Below are 7,868 nucleotides of genomic sequence, written 5' to 3' on the forward strand. Positions count from 1 at the left end.
AAAACAATCACTGTTACCCATTGCCTTCTGTGCATCTGCTTTTAGAGTTAGTACATTTCAGACATTACTGAGTTAAACCCTCACTCAATAGTTAAGTGTCGTTATTATCATCACCCCCATTTTGCAGGTGAAAAAACAGAGGCGCAGAGCCTTGGCTCTTGCACACAGATATGGAGTGGCAGAGCCTGGATGGGAACCTGGGTTGTTCTGAATCGCGGATCTGTGCTTAACCGACAGACGGAGACCCCTGCCCTCCTCCCCAGCTGAGAATGGTCGGGACCCCACGGCATGACATGTCCCGAGTGACTGGGCCCCCGCTGGATGTGGGGTGAGCTCATCAGGCTGGAAGCTTCGGGCTGACGTCATGACTGGGCACAGAAGCCTCTGCTTTCTCTGTAATTACAGCTGGGCGGGGCCGGCTGAGTTGGAAACCAGTTGTGGGGAGAATCACTGCGTGCCGCATGACGCATCAGAGAAACCTGGCCCTGCCTGGGACCTGGGCAGGGGCTGGGGTGAGGTTTCTGAGTGAGTGGGACAGGGTGGAATGAGTTTGTGTGTGGATTTGAGTGGGTACAGGAGTGAGTGTGTGTTTATGTGCCGACGGGGCTGTGTTTATTTATTGGTGAGTCTGCTGGTGGGGTATGTTCAGGAAGAAACTCCCCTCCTTCTCCCTTTCCAGGCCATCCCCAAACCTCCAGAGGACCCCTCTGCCTAAAACGCAGCTCAGTTGGTACCAGGGAACCCAGAAGGAGGGGAAGCCTGGCGAAGGAGCAGACAACTGAACGTGATGACCTAATCCACCTTCTCATTTCAAGGATGAGGGGGAGGAGAGAGGATGCAAAGGTAGAAAATAGAAATAACAATCATTAGCATTTATGGGGCACTTTCCCTGTGCCAGCTTCTGTTCTGAGCACTTTAAATGTATGTGCCTAAAACTTTTGTACTTCTCCCCACAATCCTACTAGGAAGGATGTTTTATTTATTTATTTATTTATTATTTATTTATTTATTTATTTATTTTGAGGTGGAGTTTCACTCTTGTTGCCTAGGCTGGACTGCAGTGGCATGATCTTGGCTCATTGCAACCTCTGCCTCCCTCCCAGGTTCAAGTGATTCTCCTGCCTCAGCCTCCGGAGTAGCTGGGATTACAGGCACCTGCCACCACACCTGGCTAATTTTTGTATTTTTAGTAGAGACAGAGTTTCATCGTGTTGGTCAGGCTGGTCTCAAACTCTGGACCTCAGGTGATCCACCCCCTCGGCCTCCCAAATTGCTGGGATTACAGGCGTGAGCCACCATGACCGTCCGGAAGGATGTTTTATGAAACACATTTTAAAGATGACGAAACTGAGGCACAGAGAGATTACCTGACATGCCTATGTCAGTGGCAGAGCTGGGATTCGAACCTGGGCAGTTTGGCTCTTGTCTCATCTGCTACACTGCCTCTGAAGTCAAAGTCATGGCTCACATTTATTGAACACTAACCATGCACCCAGCCCTGTGATCAACAGTTTTATCCATGACCTCATGGAATCCTTGTGATTCAGAGAGGTGAAGCCACCTGCTCTGGACCACACAGCTGACCAAGGATTGGAATCCGAGTCGGGGGGACTTGGGAGTGCACGGTAATAACCAGTATGAGACAATATTGGCCAAGCCTTACCCAGCGATCCTTCCACACTGCCTGGTGTCCTCTTCCCCTTTGGGCTGTCATTGCATTTCTGGATCCAGCCCGCCCTTCATGTCAGGACGCTGAGGAGGGAGGCAGCTGCTCCTGCTAACTCAGCCACCTGGTGAGGAGTCAGCTAACACACGAGGAAAGTGGTCACTAAACCCCATGGGCTGTCACCAATCAGGTGAAAATATGACGCCAGGCTCAGGAGAGGCCCGGGAAAAGGAGGGGCCTCCAAGCTGGTTCCGCCAGGGAAGAAGAGACCTTAGAGGGTACTGTGGTGCAGGGTATGGACGTTAGATCCTGGGAACCAGAGCAATGTTCTCTTGGCTGCCATCCTCTTAGAGCTTTCATATGGGGCATACCACTATTAATTCTCAAAACAGCCCAGGAGGAGGATGAGATCACCCTGCATGCACAAAACTGGGGGGAAGTGGTGGTCTGAAGCTACACAGGTAGCGCTGGGACCAAGCAGGACAAAGACACAGCTGCCAGATTCTGTGCCTTTTCTTTTCAATGTAGTAAGAAACAAAAGTTCCCACCCTCCCCTACGGGATTCCCAGCCCCCAGCCCCTCCCCAGGCTCTGAAGACCCGTCTCAGAGTTGGTGCTTTTGGGTGGCCCTGGATCCCAGCACATCCTCCAGAAAATAGGAAGTAAGCATGCTCATGCCTTTTTATTTCTTTCGTTTCTCAGACTCCCCTACTATGACACTGATGGAATTTCCAGCTCACTTGGCTCCATACAGTAGGAACCTTGGATGTCCTGTTCATAGCGGCATCCCCAGCACCTAGAGGGTGCCTGCTGTACTGTAGAAGCCCAGCATATCTTGGATGAGTAGATGATGTCATATCAGCAACCCTGGGTCTGAATTGCCTAGCTCCCACTGGGTAGACGCTACTTGTGGTAACAGCATCAGAATATTAACTAGTATTTCTGCAGTCCATAGAAGGTGCCAGGCACCAAGGCTTCCCAAGCATGCTCTTTTTAATTTTCATCACAGTCCCCTGGAGATTTTATGCTATCATTATTCCCTTTTTACAGATAAGGAAACTGAGGCGCAAGACAGGAAGTGACCTGCCTGAGGCCTCCAGCTTATGGATTCTGAACTTAGGTTTGTCTAAACTTCAAGCCCAGGCCTCTTTTCTCTGCTGCACACCCCAGCAAGAATGAATAAATAAACAAAATAAAATAAACAGCTTGCAATGAGTCCCTCCCTAAATGAGCCTACGCCCTCACAATCCTGGAAAAGTAACACTTATTTATTGGAGCTCTAGCTTTCTTCTATTATTTTCTCCATAATTCTTTCCGGGAATTGCCTTCCCTGACCACCTTTGCATATAATAATCATAGTGGCAATAATAATAATAAATACGTGTTTAACATTTAGTACCAATTGTAAGTGCTTCGCATATATCAACTTATTTAATTCTCACCTGAATTGCTCTAAGGTAGGTATTATTATCCCCATTCACAGATGACAACCTCAAGGCACAGAACGGTTAAATAACTTGCCCAAGGTCACACAGCTACTAAGTGGCAAAGCTGGGATTCACGTCTAGGCAATCCGGCTCCAGAGTCTGTGTTCTTAACCACTATGTGATTCTGTGAATAATAACAACAAAATGAAAGTAATGATACCCATCATTATTTGAGAACTATCATGTACCAAGCTCTGCTAAATGCCCTCTATGTTGTGCCTCTTTTTTTTTTTGAGATGGAGTCTTGCTCTGCCGCCCAGGCTGGAGTGCAGTGGCCGGCTCTCAGCTCACTACAAGCTCCGCCTCCCGGGTTCACGCCATTCTCCTGTCTCAGCCTCCCGAGTAGCCGGGACTACAGGCGCCCGCCTGGTCGCCCGGCTAGTTTTTTTTTTTGTATTTTTTAGTAGAGACGGGGTTTCACTGTATTAGCCAGGATGGTCTCGATCTCCTGACCTCGTGATCCGCCCGTCTCGGCCTCCCAAAGTGCTGGGATTACAGGCTTGAGCCACCGCGCCCGGCCAATTGTGCCTCTTTTAATCCTCCTAACAACCCTTGGAGGTAGAAGTCCTATTGTTAACCACATTTTACGGTTGAACAATCTAAGGCACAGGGTCAGATCTGGGATGATTGGCTGCAAAACCTGTACCTTCAGCTGCCCAGGGAGCCTGTGCCACCTGACCCCTGGTGTATGCCCAGCCGGAGTACTGGCCTTCCAAACCCAGATCTACCAGCAGAACACAGCTGAACTTCAGGTCGCTGGACCACCTCTTCCCCCACCATCTTGCTGGGCTTCTCTCTCTCTGAAACCTTCTTCAGCCCTTCCAGACTTTCTCAGCAGAACAAATGACACCAGGAACATGCTGACATTTGGGAGAGTGACGACTGCCTGGGAGGAGCTATCGTGCGTTGAGCAGAGGATCCTTACATGTTACTAATGTGAAAGCCATTTGGAGCTGGGGCAGGGCTGGGGGCAGCGCAAGCTCAATAGGAGCTCCCCTCTGCTGCAGGTGCCGCCAACAGAAGGGAGTCAGGGCTCAGCTATGGGATGGAGAGGATCATCCTGCCCTCTCTCCACCCATCCTCAAGAAGGAACATCCGCAACTGGGCTCTCAGGGGCTCGATTTCTTACACCTGAGCCTAAATCAAGGCCTCTGAGATCTTTCATGGTCCAAATACTTCTTCCGGGTTCAGGGAACCAATATCTCAACTAACCAGAATTTTCAGGAAGTGACCGAGCTGCTATTTCCCACTTAAGAAAGACAGTAAAACATAGTGAGTAGGAACTCAACCAGTTATGGATTTGAATCCGATTAGCTCTGCTGCTTTGGGCAAGGAACTTAGTCTCTCTGAACCTCTGTCTTGTCATCTGTAAAATGGAGATGATCTCAACACCTATCTCCCTGAGTAACTGTCAGCATAGATTATCAGGGGAAATAGTCAGGCAGGTGGGTGTGCCCTTGATCACACTGGACCTTGCAGACTCCATTAAGAGGTTAGACTTTGTCCTGAGCACCCTGAAGAACCACTGAACTCTTTGGAGGAGGAGTGTGCTGTGATGAGAACAGAGTTCCACGAAAATCACCGTCTGTTTTTGGAGAAGATCTTACGGGGGCTTTAGGGAGACCAGCTAGGAGGCTGCTGCAGTGGTCTCAGTGAAATGGCAACCTTGGCTGTGTTGTTGGCTGAGGAGCGGTAAAGTGTGGATATAATCACGATCTATTAAAGAAGCAGGAGCATTTTGACTGCTGATTGCAGTGAGAGGGGAAGAGAAGTTTCGTCAAATGCGTGTCTCGGTTTTCAGACCTTTCAATGGGGTGAATGGTGGTGCCACTCAGTGAACATGTGAGGAGGAGCCAGATGCAGGGAGTGGGAGACACAGTCTGTTCATTTACTCACGGATTCATTCATTCCATAATTGTTACATTCTCACTTGGAAAGCACTAGCTGTGGGGCTAGAGATGAAGCAGTAAATGAGGCAAAATGCCTGCTTTCATGTGTATCAATAAACAGATTGTGAAAGGGAAATAAATCTTGGGGCCCCCAAATCACTAAGCTAAAGGGAAAAGTCAAGCTGGGAACAGTTGAGGGTAAACCTGCTTCCATTCTATCCAAAGTCACCCCTCTGCTCACTGAGATACATGCGTATCTGATTGCCTCCTTTGGAAAGGCTAATCAGAAACTGGAAAGAATGCAACCATTTGTCTCTTATCCAGCTATGACCTTGAAGCCCCCACCCAGGTGGCTTCAAGTTGTCCCGCCTTCTCCTCTGGTTGTCCCACCTTTCCAGACTGAACCAATGTACATCTTACACATATTGATTGATGTCTTCTGTCTCCCTAAAATGTGTAAAACCAAGCTATGCCCTTACCACCTTGGGCACATGTCCACCCGAAGCTGTATCACAGGCGTGTCCTCAACCTTGGTAAAATAAACTTTCTAAATTAACTGAAACATGTCTCAGATTTTTGGGGTTCACAAAATAAATAAACAATAGAAAGAATTTCAGATACCATCAGTGGTATGTGAACCAGAGCAACTCCATGGTGAATGGGGGCTGGGTAAAATAAGACTGAGACCTGCTGGGCTGCATTCCCACTAAGTTAGGCATTTTGTCACAGGATGAGATAGGAAGTCAGCACAAGGTACAGGTCACAAAGACCTTGGGTCACAAGGTCTTTGAGATGAGATAGGAGATTGGCACGAGATACAGGTCACAAAGTTCCAGGTTGCCGTAAAGAAGCCAGCTAAAACCCACCAGAATCAAGATGGCAATGAGAGTGATCTCTGGTCATCACAGCTCATTATTCGCTAAGTATAATGCATTAGCATGCTAAAAGACACTCCCACTAGCACCATCACACTTTACAGATGCCATGGCAATGTAAGGAAGTTATGTTTATACCTACATGGTCTAAAAAGGGGAGGAAACCTTAGTTCCGGAAATTGCCCTCCCACCCCCCCACTTTCCCCCACCACCCCCCGCTTCCCCCCACCCTCTACTTCCCAGAAAACTCATGAATAATCTACTCCTTGTTTGGCATATATTTAAGAAATAACCATAAATGGGCAACCAGCAGCCCTCAGGGCTGCTCTGCCTATGGAGTAGCCATTGTTTTATTCCTTTACTTTCTTAATAAACTTGCTTTCGCTTCACTGTATGGACTCTCCTGGAATTCTTTCTTGTGTGAGATCCAAGAGCCCTCTCTTGGGATCTGGATCAGGATGCATTTCTGGTGACAGTACTACAAAATTTTATGAAGAAAAAAGGAAGGCTCCTGGTTATCCTTCTCATTGGATTTCCTGCTAATACCCACTCCTTGGTCACGGGCTTCAATCATAGGGTCCTCATTTCTGACCCTCAGATGGAAGAATCAAGCATGTTCCTGCCTGAAGGTCTTCCTGCCTGCTGTTCCCACTGCTTGGAACACTCTTCCCCCAGGTCTCCATCAGGCAAGTCTCTTCATTCATTTGTGTCTCTACTTATATTTCAACCACTCAGATAAATCTTCTCTAACCGCTTAATAAATCACACTCTCACATTAGCTGGTTTACTTTTCCTCACAGCACTTGCCATTAACTGATAGTAACATTTTACATCTCTAGTTATTTGTTTCTCTGCTTCCTCCATTAGAATGTAAGCTCCATGCAGGCAGAGGGCAGGGACTTATATCTGATTGGTCATGGCTGTATCATTGCCACCTAGAGCAGTACCTGACCCATAGTCAGGATTCAATGAAATAGGTGGTTTGAGTTGTAACTAGCATTGTTTGCCAAACATTTCTGGTTTCTCTTCCTCCTCCTCCTGCTTTCTGGGCCCCTGTGAGGTAAAAATGCACTTCCTGATGCCACCGTGGTTGGAAGGAGCCATATAACTAGTTGTGGCCGATGAGTTGTGAGCAGAAGTGATGTCTGTCACTGCCAGTTCAAAGCACTTTGGGAGCCCGTGGGAGCCTCTTGGTTCTGTGTAGGCAGCACCCTTGGGTGAGTTCTTTTTCCCTCTGCCCTATGATCATCAGCGTCATAGTCGTCAACATCAGTAATGAGTAGGCTGACCCTGCTGGCCCACAATGGACACGGGTGAGAAAGAAGTCTTTGCTCTTTCAAGGCATTGAAATTTTGGACTTAGTTGTTATTGCAGCATAACCTGGCTTATTCTGATGGAGAGTCTTCCAAATTCTGTAATTCTGTGGTTGTTGGTATTGCTTTAAAAGAACTTTCCCAGTACTAAAATTATACTAAGGGATAAATCATTCTGCCTCCTCTGTCTAGAGCCTGGCTAGGAAAGTGGTACATGTTCCTCTCAGTTTGGAGCATTTATGAAGAATTCTATCATGAGCCCCTTATACAAAGGGTGGCTCTGAGATCTTTGGAAAAGGGAGAGCTGGAAGGTCTGTAATCTTGAGGCCCCTTTCCCAGATACCTCTGCAGTCAGAGCAGAATCCAGTTTGACCAGTTGGTGACTTTGCTGCCAGACAACTACTTAGGAACAGCTTTTTCTAAGTCTGCAGTGACAGCTCTTAGGAGCATTCAGCTGAGAGCATTCTCAAGCTTTGTTCTGGGAGTAGGAGGAAGACTGGAGGAGCTGGGGAGGATATATAGAGATGGAGAAGGAGAGATTAACAAGATATTCCTTTTGGGGACTGTCTTAGCTTCACCCTGAATTTGAGTTCTGAGTAGCTTTAGCTGTGAACAACAGACAGTCAAAATAACCGTAGC

The 7,868-nt window shown here is 47.7% G+C and overlaps 1 long non-coding RNA gene across 1 annotated transcript; it reads left to right on the forward strand.

Annotated features, from left to right (window-relative positions):
• Positions 1 to 792: 792 nt before the first annotated feature.
• LOC117090954 lies at positions 793 to 2,863 on the forward strand. Its single transcript, XR_004440170.1, has 2 exons — positions 793 to 843; positions 2,368 to 2,863. It is a non-coding gene; the product is annotated as an uncharacterized LOC117090954 (long non-coding RNA).
• Positions 2,864 to 7,868: the final 5,005 nt, after the last annotated feature.

This window comes from Trachypithecus francoisi, unplaced genomic scaffold (assembly GCF_009764315.1).
Source record: "Trachypithecus francoisi isolate TF-2019V2 unplaced genomic scaffold, Tfra_2.0 Lachesis_group11, whole genome shotgun sequence".
Classification (NCBI taxonomy): domain Eukaryota; kingdom Metazoa; phylum Chordata; class Mammalia; order Primates; family Cercopithecidae; genus Trachypithecus; species Trachypithecus francoisi.